The 17,278-nt window shown below is 43.8% G+C and overlaps 1 pseudogene; it reads left to right on the top strand.

The window, feature by feature from the left end:
* Positions 1–674: 674 nt before the first annotated feature.
* LOC128571002 (leucine-rich repeat-containing protein 75A-like) overlaps positions 675–17,278 on the top strand; it is a 34,156-nt pseudogene continuing 17,552 nt past the window's right edge.

Genomic DNA, 17,278 nt, shown 5'->3' with positions numbered 1-17,278 from the left:
CTCAAAAAAAAAAAAAAAAAAAAAAAGGCGGCGCCTCTGGCTCAGTCGGTAAGGCGCCGGTCCCATATACCGAGGGTGGCGGGTTCAAACTCGGCCCCGGCCAAACTGCAACCGAAAAATAGCTGGGCGTTGTGGTGGGCGCCTGTAGTCCCAGCTACTCGGGAGGCTGAGGCAAGAGAATCGCTTAAGCCCAAGAGTTGGAGGTTGCTGTGAGCTGTGTGAGGCCACAGCACTCTACCGAGGGTGGTACAGTGAGACTCTGTCTCTACAAAAAAAAAAAAAAAAAAAGCCTCTTTTTTCTCCTCTCTCTGCAAACACAGACAAGTTTTCAGCATACTATGCGTCATGGATAAATATCTCTCTGAATCTTCAAAACAACAGGTTAATGTCATGTCCAGTCTTAGCTTGAAGCCCCAAATTACTTCAAACACATTCAAATGATTGAACTGGCTAGGCTGCCACCATTGTGGATTCCCAGGAGCAAGGAGAGCACCTGGTTCTCAGCTTGGGAGACAGCTCCAGTTCCAGCACTTAAAAGCTGCATGCCCTTCAGCAAGCTCCTAATGTCAAGACTTCAGTTTTATCATCTGTCAAAGGTACTAATGCTTGCATATTTCTCAGAAAAAGAGGCCAGGTCCAACAGACCAACACCGTTATCTGTGGCTATGGCCATAATGTTGGCTGCTAATTCAGCATTCAAGGACAAACACCTCCTCATGGTTGATGATGCCCTGTCCTGTACATGGCGAAAGGCTCCTATCACAGAGAGAGCTGAAAATCGTCAAAGTGTGGATTTCACTGGCTTCTCGAAACCTTTATGTGGGAATATGGCAATGTGTAATTTATTTCAATTAAATTTTGTTTCACATCCTCTTTTGTAAGTCAGGAATATGGGTCAGATTTTTCAAAAATGGGACAAAATAAAGAATGGAAAGAAGTTGCAGGGTCTGATCATTGCATTATTAGCAGCCCAGTGTTTGCATGGCCTGGGTGGAAGCCTATCTTTGGAATACTCAGCTCTGTGGAGTCCTCCTTCCCACAGAATCACAGACTCTCAATTTCCTGGCTGAAGGGCCTATTTTTCTGCTTTAAGTGAAATCTCTCAATTCTCAAAAGTCAGTGGGAAGGACTGACTTCCCCTCCTTAGATGGGAAGGATCAGATAGACTACTCCAAATAAGTTTCACTAACCAAAAGACATGATGTAATGTAATTAGTATTTTGCAATTAAGGGAGAATAGATGGAATTAAAAGCCACCTGTCTCTGCAACTCTCAGTACATCTTATAATCACGCGATACATCCTCTTAAACTGGGGAAACATACCTTTGCCTCCAGTCCTCAATTCATGGTGGGATCATGGGCAACACCAAAACTTGGGGGTGTTCTAAGAATTCCAATTATTATTTGATCCCCCGACTGCCCAGGTTAGGAGTAGGTGAGACCCATGGCTTGGGGATTTGAAGATGTGGCTTTTCTGCATTGGGTGGTGCTCAAGCTCCTTCCTCCTGGTTTTCTCAGCAGGCCACAAAAGGCCACACAGGCTCCTTTGTCTTCCCTCCACTCTACTTTTCTGGGACTGCCCTGCCGTTTTCCCTTTTCTTTTCACGGTCAATTATGAACAAATCACTTACTGAAGACAAAGTGGAGTGACCCCATCTTCAGGAAAGCCTCCTCTAGGAAACAGTTAATGACTGTCAGAGTCCACATTGGCTAGGCTGACACCATTGTGGATTCCCAGGGTGCTATTCTTTCTCACACAGTGGAAATGACATCAGGGAAGGGGGGGTACCAAGAGACTGTAGGATGGAAAGGGAAATTGAAGACTTAGCCACTTATGCTCCTGAGTAATTAGGAGCCATCAAAATGAGAAAAAGTTTGCAGGAGTCTCCAGCCTCCTAAACCAGACAACAGGCTGGCTTTTCGGAATCCTAATGATGACAATAGGAGATAGAAGATCAAGGAAACCATTTAACACCACCAGCATCTACCAGGCAGAGTGATGCCCTAAAACCTGCAAGGAAGAGGCCTTAGAATGCCCATCCAGCTTCCACACTAGCATCCCAGGAATAGCCAGCTACAAATAACAATAAATTTGAAGGCGTCATGTTATCAGATTTCATATTATACTACAAGTCTATAGTGCTCAAAATAACAAGGCACTGCACAAAAACAGAGATTCAGACCTATGGAATAGATTAGAGAATTTAGAGAGGAAGCCAGCCACATACAGACATATGATCTTGATAAGCCTAACAAAAGGACCCACTAGGAAAAATAATTCTTATATTACCAACGATGCTAGGAGAACCTGTCAGCCACATGTGAAAGACTGAAACTTGACCTACACCTCTCACCACTGAAAAAGATTGATTCTCACTGGATAAAAGATTTAAATTTAAGACATAAAACAATAGAAAATGTACAACAGAGTGTGAGGAAAACACACTTCAAGATATTGGCCTTGGGAAAAACTATATGAGGAATATACCCATGGCAAATCTATCAACACTACAAATAAATAAATGGAATTTGATCACGCTAAAACGTTTCTGTGTAGCTAAGGGTACCACAAACAAAGCAAACAGATAGCCTTAGGAATGGAAGGAAATTTCTCCTGTGATGAATCTGACAAAATCCTGATAACTAGAATTTACAGAGAACTCAAACTAATCACCACAAAAAGAGCAAACAACCCCACTTCTATGTGGTCAAGAGACATGAACAGAAACTTCTCTGAAGAAGACAGATGAATAGCCAACAAACACATGAAGAAATGCTCATCGTCTTTAATCATCAGGGAAATGCAAATCAAAACCACTCAGGTGAGATATTACCTAACTCCAGTAAAATTAGCCTATATCACAAACTCTCAAAAACTGCAGATGCTGGTGTGGATGTGGAGAAAAGGAAACACTTTTACAGTGCTGGTGGGATTGCAAACTGATATAAACTCTATGGAGGTTCACATTGATCTCACAATCCCCTTATTAAGCATCTACAAAATCATTTTACCACAAAGACATTTTCACCAGAGTGTTGACTGAAACTCAATTCATAATTGCCAAGTCATGGAAGCAACCTGCACCCTCATCAACACATGAAGAGATTAACAAATTGTGGTACATGCATACCATGGAATACTATTCAGCCATAAAAAGATAGAGACTTAACATCTTTTATGTTTACCTGGATGGAGATACATTCTTGTTAGTAAAGTATCTCAAGAAAAAAAGTCCTATGTACTCAATACCAATATGAAACCAAATATATAAACAACTACACCCTTATATAAATGACAAAACAAAAATATAGTCTAGAAAGGGGGAGAGGTGAGGAAGAAAATGGGAGGGGGATGTTGGAAGGGCAGTTGATGGGAGGAGAGAAGGTATTTGGTGGATCCCACCTAATGTGCACAATGATACAGTGTTTAGCAAGCCCCCTTGGTGAGGGGTTCCTCTACATCTTGAACTTTACTTCGGAAGTGAGAATAATATAACCTAAAAATTTGTGCCCTCATATAAATTTGAAATAAAAAATTTATTAAAAAAAAAAGAAAGAAAAGAATAGCGGGCTAGAGACACCAAAGAGGGACTCTTTGCACTTTATGCTAACAGCTGTTAGGCTGTGCTTTCTGCTGGGGACACCCACATCCCCACAGCTCACATGCTCTCTCCAGGAAGTCCCCTCTGAGTCCTCGGCACATCTGGCTCCACCTCCCTTGCTGGCTCCACCCCAAGCAGAAACCTAGCACACAGATCTGCATAAAGCTTGGTGAATCAGGACCTTTCTGGGTTCCTTTTCTTCAGAAAAACCGAGTAATGACCCTCCTGGGCACCCCTTCCTTAAAGTAGATGTTGCCTGTCCATAAAGTATACAGGCCTATTTGTCCCAGATCTACAAAGGTTGCCTTGGGGTCTGCACAGCTGGGATGGAGAGCCCCCCCAGCAGGCCAGGGATTTCTAAGGATTGTAGAAAGACATTTGTCAAATGGGCCTATTGAGGGACAGCTGAGTCTATGGATGGGTCTCCGCCTTCTCCCCTCTTGCTCCTGGTATAACAGAGCAGAGCCAGGATGGTCACCCGAGCCTCCAGACCTGCGAGTGTCTCCTTTACTCCACCTGACAGCATCCACCACAGCCTTGTCCCATGTTCCCTGGCTTTCCCTGCCTCCCCTTAGTCTGAGTCTTTCCCAGTGGGTGAAGAAAGACCAGATGTTCAAGTGGCAGGAAGCCCACCCACCTGAGCATATAGCATGTAACTCCGGTTCCTGACATGGTCTGGGTGGAACTGGGCACCCAGAGCCAGGCCCTTTTTGTCAGAAGGCCAGCAGCTCTGGCTGACCATGGCTCGTCAGCCAAACAGCTTGAGGGCCCAAAGCCTTTTGAAAGTTCCCAAGAAGCCAGAAACATATTTTTATGTGAAATCCCTGGAGTTCTAAACATCAACCACCAATTCCAGGCTGTCAGAGGCTCTGGGTGAGTCAAGCCAATCAAGTCTACAGATTGTTAGGAGTAGACACACATCTGCCCTTGACCTTCCTGCTGAGATTGCCTGCTGCAGCCACTTCAGAAGCCCGGGCCCCCGGCACCTCCTTGGCAAGAGCTCAGCCTCCCCATTCAGGGTGGGACTGTTTTTGCAGGAGCCACACTCAGTCTTGGCACAAGCACGTGGAGCCTCCAGCCCAAGGCTTTCCTGGTCTCCCTCCCTAGTTCCCTGGTCCCTGTAGCAGCCAAGAAAGTCACTTCTGCCTGCTCTCTTTCCCTTCGTCACCCTAGGCCTCACTCAGTAATCTAGCTATGGATGTGAAATCACTCTGTTCAGAGACATTTATGGAGCAGTGATTAAGGGGAAGAAGCTATTGATAACCCACCCCGTGGATGTATTAATTTTCAAAAATAAAAAATAAGGCCAATGAATGGATAAAGAAAGTCCTGAGCTTTTATTGAATGGCCATTTTGCAGGGGGATTTAAGGCCTGGGCAGTCACTCCACCCTTTCTTCTGCATGGAAGAATAAATCATGTGTTCTTCCACCGGCTCTGTGCTTAAGAATGTACAGCCACTCTACAACTATTTCCTGGGACTAGTTAAATATTTGGTATGTATTTCTCTTTATTTTTGAATAAATATTTAACTGACAGATGGCCAGAGAACAAAAATCAGAAGTAAACCCCAAAGCAGTAAGGGTCTAAGGGTTTGAAGAAGCCCAGGGGGCTATCAAGGAGCTCTGAGGAATCCTGGAAGTTTCAGTAGTGGAGGATGGCCCAGTCCTCTTGTCCCCTCCAGAGATTTTGCTGCTGAGAGGTCCAGTAGCAGAAGATCCTGTGTGTGTACCCTTTGCCCTGCATTTCCCCAGTGCCTGGGAATAAACAAGAACCATCCATTACAAGAGACAAAATGTAGGTCCCCAGTCCCTCAGCATTTGGACTTCAGGATGTGTGGTAGCCTTCAGGGGGTGGTTCTCAGCATACATCTGATTTCTCTTGAGGCTCCCTGTCTGGCCCCAAGGTTCCAGCAACAAGATTAGTGACTCTGGAGGATACCAGCTCTGCCCAGGATCTACAGTTTTGAAAGCACTTTGTAGGTGTCTGTGCCTACAGCCAGAGTCAAAGGCTGGACTGTACCATCTCTCCTTTCAGCTACACCAGGATCTGAGTCTCTCTGACCCTGCGCGCACACACACAGACACACACAGACACACACACACACACACACACACACACACACACACACACACAAGGTGCCACTCCTGCCGCAGGTCCTAAGCACCCCCCAGTTGTTGTCATAAGTGGCTGAACCTTTGGTAAATGAAAGCCCCCTGGGAAGCTTCTGTAGGCCCTTGCTTCTTCTGAGCTGTTGGTAATTATTTCTAGATGCTGTACATATGCTTTTTGTGGATCATTTGCAGTCTGATTTCTCACCTCAAACACTCTTGAAATATTTTTCTTTTTAAATATAAACCCTGACTGGACACTGAAGCTTTTGATTTTCTCAGCCACAGCAGGGAGAAGTGTCTGAACTCTGCTTCTCCTGCTTCCATGGAAGGACATTTGGGGAATCAGGGTGATGGCTGGGGGACTACCTGTGCCTGTCAGAGTGCTTCCCTCTGCTCCAGGGCCCTGAACCAAGAGGACATAGAGACCCCATTCCCTTTCTGAGAGCCTCTCCTCCCTTTCCTGGGCAGAGTGTTCCTGGGGTTCACCAAATCTCCCCTGAATCAGAGCCGGTTCACATCCAACACTCGGACTTGGCTTTTTCTTATGTGACAAGCACTTCAGGGGATTTTAAAAGGGTTTCTAGGTTCCAGGGAAAATAAATTCACAAAAGAATCAGAGTCATTGTTTATCATCAGTTTGTAATAACATACAATTCATAAAGTAGTGCAGTTATCTGTATCTGCAGCATCAGAAAAGCAGAGCCAGATAGGGCCAAAGGGTCAGTGTGTTGCCTACTTCTCCTGTTCCCCTGGATCTCCTTCGCTACTGAGGCTCTGGGCCTTGGAGCTGTGGTGAGTGTCCTTGGCAAGGTACACTGTGCTACCCTGGGAGGCCCTGTGGCCACAGCCCCTTACGATGGCAGATGGTTGAGTGCAGCTGACTGTGGCCAGGGAGGTGAGTGTCAAGGACCGTGTCCTTTCAGCCCAGGATGCACTCTGTAGGTGCACGACAAGACAACAGGGGACCTTTCAGAAGTTAAATCAATAGGACCAAATATGACACCTGCGCACCAGTCACCCAGCTATTAAGATAAGATCTACTAAAGTAAGACAAAATTTAGACATGAATGATCCAAAGGTAACCCATGCAGAGGCCCATGAAACCAAAAGAAACTGCCAGTTGCCTGTTTCTTTGCACAGATCCAGCTGGCCTGGTCCCAGTGTGATCCAGGCAACCAACTGAATATGAGCCAATGTTTACTCCAATTGGACTCATATCCTTAATAAACTATTTCTAGAAACTTCAGAAATTTCTTCAACTGTAGAAAAGATTCAGGTCATTCTCCCACAAACAAGGCCTCGTTCTTAAAAACCATCCACCTTGGTCTCAAAAGGATCTTCTGTTTAAGTCCTATTAAAGGAGTTTCCTTGCAAATACTCCTCAGAAATATAGTTAAAATCATATTAAAATCATTTTCATAAAATGTGTTTTAAGAAAAGACAAGCTTAATTCTCAAAGGCTCCATTATTGGAAAAAAAGTTACAATTGTACTGTTTTTAAATTGAAATAAAATTGCAAAGATGCAAACATCAACTTGTATCATCATGTATAAACCAGTCACAAATGTTAAATCAACTGTAAAAACTATTTTAAATCTACATGAATAATTTTATTAACTGATTTGAAATCATATTTTGTGCTACCTTCATTTATTAACCACTTCTCCAATAGCAATGAAGTTATAGTGGATTTTTGCAATACAAAGATGTTCCGACATAATGCTGCTGATGATGACAAGGGCGCCCTCTCCTTGAGGGGGAAGGGAGAAGCCCATGACTTTCTGGTATATGGTGCAGAGAATGGACTTGGAGAGTGAAAGCCACATGATTTACACATGCACAAATTTGCCATGGAGTCTCAATAAGCATGCGTAAGACTTTATGCACAAGGTTTTACATTCAGATTGTGCATAGTTAAAAGCAAGGGAATAATTATCTGGTAGCACCCAAAATAGCGTATGTCAAAAGACGCTAAATGTCAAGGAATTTCTTAAAGCATTTGGAGTTTAAAAGCAGAAGACATTTCTGTGAACCCTCACTATTGAACACCCCTTTCATAGAGAGAAGTTCAGAGGGTTGTCATCTCTGTTGCTCTAAACATGCCTCCTTGGTAAAGAATAACTAGACAAAAAGGTCTACAAATATCTCATCTTTCTTTGGGGTACCAGGAGACACAGGAATTGGAGTATTCACTACTATTGCCTCTGAACATGAAGCAGAAACAGAAATCTCACGGAGAGAACACTGTAACTAAGGTTCTTTGAGTGTTCCCCACATTTCTCTCTGAGCTTTCTGCTCACTGTCCTGCTGCGGGACAACACAAACCTACTTTGGATCACTAAGGCTCTAGGCTTATTGCACCTTGAACACTTGAGTCAGCAAAATTGAGGACAAATTTGTTTGTCTATTTACACAGAAGAAATGGAGATGAGCTGTGCTAACCCTAATAAGCATCTCTATCCCAAAGTTTAAATGGCATATCCACATCCCTAGAGATAGGAGAAAACAATTCTAAGATTAGTAGTCATCATCCTATAGATAGCTACAGGAATCAAAGCCAAATAATATGAAGCCAGGTAGAGAAACTGAGCTTTGTACTGTTGTATGTGCCTCCCGGCCTCCTTCAAATGCCTAAGTCTCTCATGGAAAGTGGGGTTGAGGAAAAGGTGGGAAGGTGGGCAGTGCAGTCCAGCCTGACACCCAATGACCTGCTCAGTCGGCCTGGTCTCATTCTCCTCCTTGACTGCAGGCATGTCTGGAGGGACCATGTCTGAGCTGCCCTGCCCTGTCTACTTGGTCCCCATGTCTAAATGCCAAAATCCACCCACTGTAAATGCCCGTATGACCATCTTACATGCTACTAAAGGCTTTTCTTGACTTCCCAAGGATACAGAGGCAAGCCTTCCCAAAAATGGGAAGTGCCTTGGAGTTCATGTCTAGGGTTCAAGTTGCCCTCCTCCAAGGTGGGTGGTGATTTGTCTGGAAAATGGACTGTCCTCATCTCTCAGGTGCGGTAACTCCTGGAGTCCACCAAAGCTCCAGCTGCCCACTGGGCTTGACAACACACATATTGCTAGTCTCTTTCCCTTCCTGAGAATAAGTTATTGGTCACATTAGTTCAACCTTAATGACCTCAGTCCTTAACTCCAGTTCTGCTTCCCAAGAATTCACCATGAGAGCAGGACAAGCAGAATTCCACCAAAAGAGATGCCTTCACCTGACATGATCCGTGCCTGATATTGCCTAACACACAGCACAACTGCACCCTCTCCAGCTTCAAGTGGTTCATGGTGCATTGTGTTTGGTGCATGGCACAAGACTCTTGGTGCCAGCAGAGAGCTCTGTTTACAGGACACTGAGTGATGCCCTGCCAGCAGTCCCTGTCCGCCTGGGCCCCTATCAAACTGCTGCTTCAATGCTGCCAGCCTGCCTCCTCCACATAAATGTGTCAAGAGTTGACTCATCTCTGAAACACACTATCTGCCTCCTGGAGAAGTTGTGTGACTTTTCACATCATTTTGCCCCTAAAGTTAATTTCCATGATGGGTGCCTTATATTCAAACTTGTGAATCTGTCTGAAGGACTCAAATGATGAATTATTGACAGCTGATGGAACCCAAGTGCAGTGATTAAGAGAGTTTTCTTATCTTATTCCATCTAAATGTTGGAATGTTAGTATTGATCAAAATATAATGTGCTACAGAACCCAACATAAATCTAAACTATTAGATTAACACAAGCATTCAAGTAACGTAAAATGGCAATGTAGGAGAAAAGGGCTGTGTGTTGGTCACTGGGAGTATTTTAGCCATCAAGATGGGGAACCTGAAATTGGGATGTGTGCTTGAGTGGGTGTTGGCCACACCGGTATGAGTGTGTGTGTTTGTGTGTGTGTCTGTGCGTGTGCACACGCAAGCATGAGGATGGAGGTACACTCCAGGGGGCAGGGACAGGTGGCAGCAATAGGGGCACTAAGGCTTCAGCCAGATGAGGAGGAAAGACTTGCTGTGGCTTCTCGGTTTGACTAATTTTCCATCATTTTCATTTTAAACTTGCGGGATGAGCAGGGCAATGGAGCTGTGTTGGTGGTGGGGATGCCAGTGTCCTGTCAGGTGTGAAGACTAAGATCTGAGTCAGCTCCTAAAAGACAAAGAGAACACTTTTTGTGAATTCAGGACCCCACTGTCGGGCATCTGGAATTGTCCCGGCTAGAAGAGAGCAGATAGCTGAAACTGAGCAGGAGTCTGGGAAGAGAAGACAGAAACAAACAGAAACATGACGAAAGGAAGGTAATGTCACAATGTCATGCATGGCTCTGCGGGACCAGGTAAAAGACCCCAGCTTCCTTGGGTCTGACCCATATGGTTCCCATGAGGGTCCCCAGCAGGACTGAGGAAGCTACTGTGAGACTCCCGTGTTCCCTGTCTCATATCCCCAGCCTCCCTTCTGTACCCTGGGATCTTATACCCCACAAAAAACTGCCTTTGCCCAAATCTTTTTCTCAGGATCTGATTCTAGAGGAATCCAGGAACTAAAATCTAAAGTCACAGAACTCGTTAAGTGGAAGAAAGTAGAGGTAATTGTTGTGTGTGTGCTTAAACCAGAGGTTCTCATCAGCCTCTCATGTTCTTATTAACACATTCTTGACCTAGGAATGGACAGAAACCACATTAAAACATCTTTATAAACAAGGAGGAGGTTTGGAAGCTGAGCTTTCAGATTTGACCTTGTTTTCTGTATGGATCCAAAAATTCACTTTTCTGTAGAAGTAATGCCCATGTTTAATGTGAGGCCAGGCTAAGTTCTAAAAACTTTTGTTGCATCTAGTTTGTATTCATCAATTTACTAGTTCATGTGCATGTATTATTATATAAAATTTTGCACTTGAACACACCAGCTTGGGAATGCCCAGGACACCGAGGGTGGTGGAAGCCCTGGGGATGACCTGAGTTTCTACATTATCAGCACAGTCTGGGGTTTACCAACACACAGGCACCGCCAGAAAAGGAGGAACCATTGGTAATCACTTGTCAGAAGTTCTGAGTCACAGAACAAAAAGGGAAGTTAATTCCTCTGTCCTGGTTTACTTTCTCTGGCCAAGTAATCTATTATATTTTTCTTGTGGAGAAAAAATGAACCCTAGGCTGAGAATGAGGTGACCAAGTGAATAGCTGCATGACCCTAGAGCAGCGGTTCTCAACCTACAATTTGTAACAATGAAAATAAATCCTGCATATCAGATATCTACATTAAGATTGACAACAGGAGCAAAATTACAGTTACGAAGTAGCAACAAAAATAATTTTATGGTTTGGGGTCACCACAACATGAGGAACTGTATTTAAGGGTTGTAGCATTAGGAAGTTTGAGAACTACAAAGCCTTGGCTGGATGGGGGAGGTGTCCCACGGTGCTGAAAAGTACCCTTGGGACAAAATGCTGACTGCACCCATGAGAATCCCTCTGACGAGAGACCTTCTGGGGGGATTATTAGCAGGTCCACCTCCATCCTAGAGGCTCAGACCCTCCCAGCAGCCCTTCTAGTGAATCAGGCCCAGACAAATGCTCTGGGGAAGCTCACCAAGTAAGGGTCTTGAAAACTGCCAGGGTTGGAAGAATGCATTTTGGAATTGAGACCCATCGAGCTGATGCCATTTGTTCAACACTGTAGCAAATGGTTACCATTTATTTTTAACATCCCTTCATGAGACACCACAGGTGCTACACACATGAATTAGGCACATCCGAAGGTTGCTGTGAACTGCCCACCTCCTGTTACCTCTGGGTGCTGAAAAAGAGCCACCTCTGTCCAGGCTGAGTCCAGGCCCCTGCAGTGCTTGGGGTCTCCACTCTGCCCTTTCTTTTTCTGCTCCAATCACGGGTGCTCTGCCCTGTGAGCCCCAGAGCCACCTGGATGAGGCAGCCATCTTCATAGCATGGTCATTGTCTTTCTCCAGCCCTGCTCCTTGTCCATGCCTCCACCCCTCCATACCCTCTGCATCCTCTCCGGCCTCTTGGAGCAGGGCAGCCTCCCTGAGGGATCAGAGAAAGCTGCTCCCAGTTGTGAAGGCCTTGTTTGTGTCACAGGCACTTAATAACTTCCTCTAGGACTCAGACCAACCCCTTCCCCTAAAACAGGCCTGAACAGGTGTCATGGGGACACTGCCTAATCAATTGTAGTCACCCAGGTACTTGTCTGCCTACCCCACGGCCATCTCCTGGCAGACAGTAATAAGGATTTGTCCATCCTTGCCCTATTGGGATCTGTCATGGGCCTGGCATGCACATGCACTAATTGAGCAAGTAAACAGATGATCGAATGGGAGGGTGAGTCATAGGGAATGGTCTCAAGGAAGTCTGAGGCTGGAACCTAAGGATGGGCAGGATCGGATGGGGGAAGAATGCAGGATAGAACAGCAGGAAAGTCTGGGCCCTGCAATGGGAAATTGTCCATTCACCCCAGAAAATGAACTGTGTACCTTCTGTACGCTGGTGCTGTCTCAGCCTCCCTCACAGAGACACAGCTGACAGGTGGACACTGCCTCTACTTACTCATGTGATGCTGGCACCAAGTCCAGAAATGGCTCGTGTCTTTGGGGACATGGGACCAGATCAGCAGTGGTTGAAAATCCCTTCCCCAACAAAACCAAACAAAACTCTTTTTGAATCATAGAGTGAAAAATCCATTAGCTGGTATCAGTCTCTTCAGAATCTCAGTTTCAAATCTGGCAGAGCGTAGAAGATAAAACAATAGGACAGAATAACAGCCTGTGTTCAGTAGGGGCTTACATGAGCTAGGCACCATGTAAAGAGCCTTCTTTGGATGGATTTTCTTATTCAATCCACATGGCTATAGCTATGCCAGAACAATAATTATGACCAATTTCACAGGCAGAACACTTCAGCCCAAAGGAATGGTGGAACTTTCCAAGGGCTCATAGCTAATGGCGGCAGAAGACAGGAGATTTGAACCCAGGCAGCTTGACCCCAGTGCATGCACTAACCTTCCCTCCTTATGCCACCTGGAGAAGCCGTCCAGCCTTGTTCTAGGAAGAAACTGGAGCCTACAGGGATACCAAGCGAGAGGGTAGCCTCTGACACTGGGTGTTACTGAGCTCATGCCAGGCCCCAGACTAAGATGCCCTTGTGTCCTGGGAACATCCTCTCCCATCTGCACAAAATGAGCAGAGAGGGACTGGCTGGTTGGAAGATGCATGGGTCTGTGTGACTCTGTATCCAGGTCTTTTACCCGTTTTCTTCTCCTCTCTCCTGTGAAAAGAAGGAACAACTTGACCTCACCCCACATTACACCCTCAAGCCTTGCACATGGCAGGCGCTCCATAAATGCCCATTGTCTCACTGAAGACATAATTGAACAGAAATAAATTGAGGTCTTTCTTCTTTTACATTTTTCCAAGAGTAAAAACATATTTTACCCTCATATATGTTCCCAATACCCTGGTGATGATAAATCTGGAAATTGGTCAGCTGAACTCCCCACCACGACCACACACAGCCCATTACAGAACAGTCTCCAAGGTTTTCTAAAATGGGCAGCCCGCTCCTTCAGGTGTACTGTACCCTCTTGGGGTACCTCAGGATTCTCCTGGCTTAGGTATTTGCACTGGGATGGCAAATAATGCTGCGAGGCCGAGACCACAAAGACTGTGCCCAGATACTTAGTCCTTGCTGCCTTTACACTGCAAGATGCTGATGAAATTCCTTTGACAGGAGGTCTCCACCTCACAGAAGTTGCTTTGGGGGAACTTCCAGCTGGACAACACACTCCTGGAAAACAGAAGACTTTCTGCCTGGGGGAAATGGGTGGAGTAGGTGTACACACCAAGGCGGATCTGAAAACACCTCGTCTGTCCAGAGAGACACGGGACACTGCTTCTGCTCCTGTGCCCCAGAAAGCATGAGGCCCCTGCTGCCACGTTTTCTGAAATTCTCAGAGACTGCCTGATATGCTCTGTAAGATATCCTGGATTTTAAATACGGGAGAGGTTTTTGGTTTTGGTCGATTTTTTTGTTTGTTTTGTTTTTCTTTTACTAATGGAGCAATGAAAAGGTGTCCTGGGGCCCCAGCTCTGAAGCAGAGAACTAGACCAGTGATGTCTCCAGGCTCCTCCTCCCCCATCTGTGGGCTTCTGGGGATTCTGCTATCCCCAGGACCCAGTATGGTTCCTAAGAACACCACACCCAAAGCTCAGAACTTCCAGGGTGCAGAGGGAGAAGAGCCTGTTGAGTTTTAGCCCAAACAAAAATGTGGGTGCCATTGCTGCGGAGAGGCTGCCATCTACTGGTCGAAGGAGGCAAGAGCAGCCAGCATCCCCAGCAGAGGACCAGGAGAGAGGAGGGAGAAGGCGAGCAAGAGGGGAGAGTGGGGAAAAAAGAAGGAAAAGAGAGGGCAGAAGGGACATGAGAGACAGGAATGAATCCAAAAACAGGGGACTGACAGCTGGGGACTTAAGGAAGAGACACCAAGATTCTCAGAGTTTTGGGGGGATGAAGGGGTAGAGCTGCACCTACTGCTGAAAGGGGACAGGCCTGAGTACAGGTGAGCCGGTGGCAGTGAATCGTGTTCACATGTGTGTCTGTGGCACATCTGCACACAAGCTCCTCTTGTCTCTGGCCAATGATCTCTCCTCCCAACTCAGCTCTCTGAGCCCAAGGGAAAGTCCCCCGTTGGCCCCACAGTTCTCTACACAGCTCCTGATCAATCCCCAGCCTGTTTTCCAGGAGTGTGCCCACCAAACAATGACAACTACAACCAAAAAGCAGGCAGGCATTGTGACGGGCGCCTGTAATCCCAGGTACTTGGGAGGCAGAGGCAAGAGTAATCACTTAAGCCCAGGAGTTTGAGCTTTCTCTGAACGTGATGCCACAGTTCTCTACCCACGACAACAGCTGGAGACTCTGTCTCAAAAGAAATATAAAGAAATAAAAAGAAAAGAAAACTGTGGTGTTATAATAATAGTGCATAAAACATTTTAATTGTGCTATAAAATTGGAAAGACAATAAAATTTTATACAGAAGTAATGTTAAGTTACACCATTTTAATGTATCTTGTAAATTCAAAAGATTTTAGGAAATTCTCATGATAAAAATAAAGAATACTTACAGAGATACAGAGAAGAAAATGTGAAAATACACTATGTCTCTAAAAGTCAATGAGACACAAAGGATAACAATGAGAAAAACAGCAAATTCTGACAAACGTAGAAAACAATCAGAGAAAGAATAAGTTGGTTCCTTTTTAATTTTTTTTTTTTTTTTTTTGTAGAGACAGAGTCTCATTTTATGGCCCTCGGTAGAGTGCCGTGGCCTCACACAGCTCACAGCAACCTCCAACTCCTGGGCTTAAGTGATTCTCTTGCCTCAGCCTCCCGAGTAGCTGGGACTACAGGCGCCCACCACAACGCCCGGCTATTTTTTGGTTGCAGTTTGGCCGGGGCCATGTTTGAACCCGCCACCCTCGGTATATGGGGCCGGCGCTTTACCGACTGAGCCACAGGCGCCGCCCAGTTGTTGCCTTTTTAAAAATTACATGAAGTTGATGCAATAGATGCTCCACTTAAAAGACATATGGAAATCCCTTCCACAAAGGGACTATCAAAAATCCAACTACATTGTGTACAAGAGTCTCAACTTCGTATCTAATAAAAGCAATGTACTAAAATTGGTGTGATAGAAGAAACATGCCAAAAAAAGATGTTAAGAATAAGAGAGCAGACTCAGCTCCGGTAGCTCCGTGAGTGGGGCACTGGCCACATACACACAAGGTGGCAGATTCGAGCCCAATCCCAGGCCTGCAAAACAACAATAACAACTGCAACAAAAAATAGCCAGACATTGTGGTGGGCACCTGTAGTCCCAGCTACTTGGGAGTCTGGGGCAAGAGAATTGCTTAAGTCCAAGTGTTTGAGGTTTCTGTGAGCGGTATTACCGAGGGTGACATAGTGAGACTCTGTCTCAAAAAAAAAAAAAAAAAAAAGACTATGAGAGCAGAGGAGATCACAATTATGGTAGGCACATCACATTTTATGTTGAAAATATTACATTTTAAAAAATATACTTTACTTTCACAAGAGATAAGGTTCATTAAATAATAAAATTTTCTTGCTTGGAAGCATAAATAATATATGTATGCATAATATATATATATCTTTCTCTTGAACTGAAGGTCACAAAAAATGTAAACACATTGACAGAATTGCAGCAAGAAATAAAAAAACATATAATAGAATACTTCAATATTCTACTTTCAGTAATAAATAAATTCAGATTATTAATAAAAAAAACTTGAAAATACTATAAAGCAATTAGGCCTAATAGGTATATAGAGACATAGAATATCAGAATATACAATCTTCTCATTAGCTCATAAAACATTTTCCTGGAACTACCAACTGTACTGTCACAAATAAGTCTGAAGCAATTTTAAAAATTGAAATTTTATACTTTCATTTCTCACGAAAATGGAAAAGAAGTATAAATCAATTAGAAAGAACAGAAAAAATCCACAAATACATGGAAATAAACTCTTGTTCAAGCACTCGAAGATTTAATACTGAGAAGATGCCCATACTGCTCAAATTTATTTGCTGATTAAATGTAATCCTTTTAAAACTCCCATTTTATTTTTGCAAAAAGAAAAACAGTCACCCCTCAAATCCCCTGGAATCCTAAGGCACCACAGAGATCCAAACAATCATTAGAAAGAGAAACAATGTTACAGACACCACACTTTCTGATTTCAAAACATTAAAAAGCTATAGTAATCAAAGTAGTTTTGTACTGACAAAAAGGCAGGCAACTAAACCAATAAATCAGAAGAAACATAGGTATAAATTCTTGCATGTATTTTCTAACAGCTATTTGCAAACTCACATTAATGCACTAATGTTCACAAAAACTAGGAGATGAAATACAATTTGGAATATAATGTATTATTTTTGAGGTTTTCAGAAGCAGATAAACTTATCATAGATGCAATAGAGATATATACCTTGATGACATTATGCATATTTAAATATAAGTCAAAAATATACAGATGTAGCATATCTGAGTACACTTATATAATACTATTTCTGATGTAGTTACACTCTTGGAAACAAAATAAAATAATGATATTTTTCAGGGGTTAGGCAATGGTGAAATGGGTTTTTGTTTTATATTACTGAATTTTAGTCTCGCAAGATGTGTGCATTTTAGACATACATTGCATAACATTGTAAATATAATTAACATGACTGATGTGAATAATTAAATTGTGAATTTTATATTGTGTTTTACAATAATGAGAAGAAAAATTATATCTCAAATATACACTTACAAAACTTTTCAAAATTTCCCTTCAAATTACAAAAGTAGCTCTCTCACATAAATGTAATACATATTCATCAATATATAGTTGCAGAAATTACAATTTTCATGAATACTCACCTAGACAGAATCAAACACATTTTGACCAAAACCACTAAAACAAACATACTAGAGATATTTTTTATTCATACAGGCTAATAAACAGAGAGATATCAACAGATATCTCTCAAACAGA

The sequence above is a fragment of the Nycticebus coucang genome, chromosome 18, assembly GCF_027406575.1.
Source record: "Nycticebus coucang isolate mNycCou1 chromosome 18, mNycCou1.pri, whole genome shotgun sequence".
NCBI classification, from domain to species: Eukaryota; Metazoa; Chordata; class Mammalia; order Primates; family Lorisidae; genus Nycticebus; species Nycticebus coucang.
The sequence above is the reverse complement of the archived record's forward strand: the minus strand, read 5'-3'. Positions and strand labels throughout refer to the sequence as shown.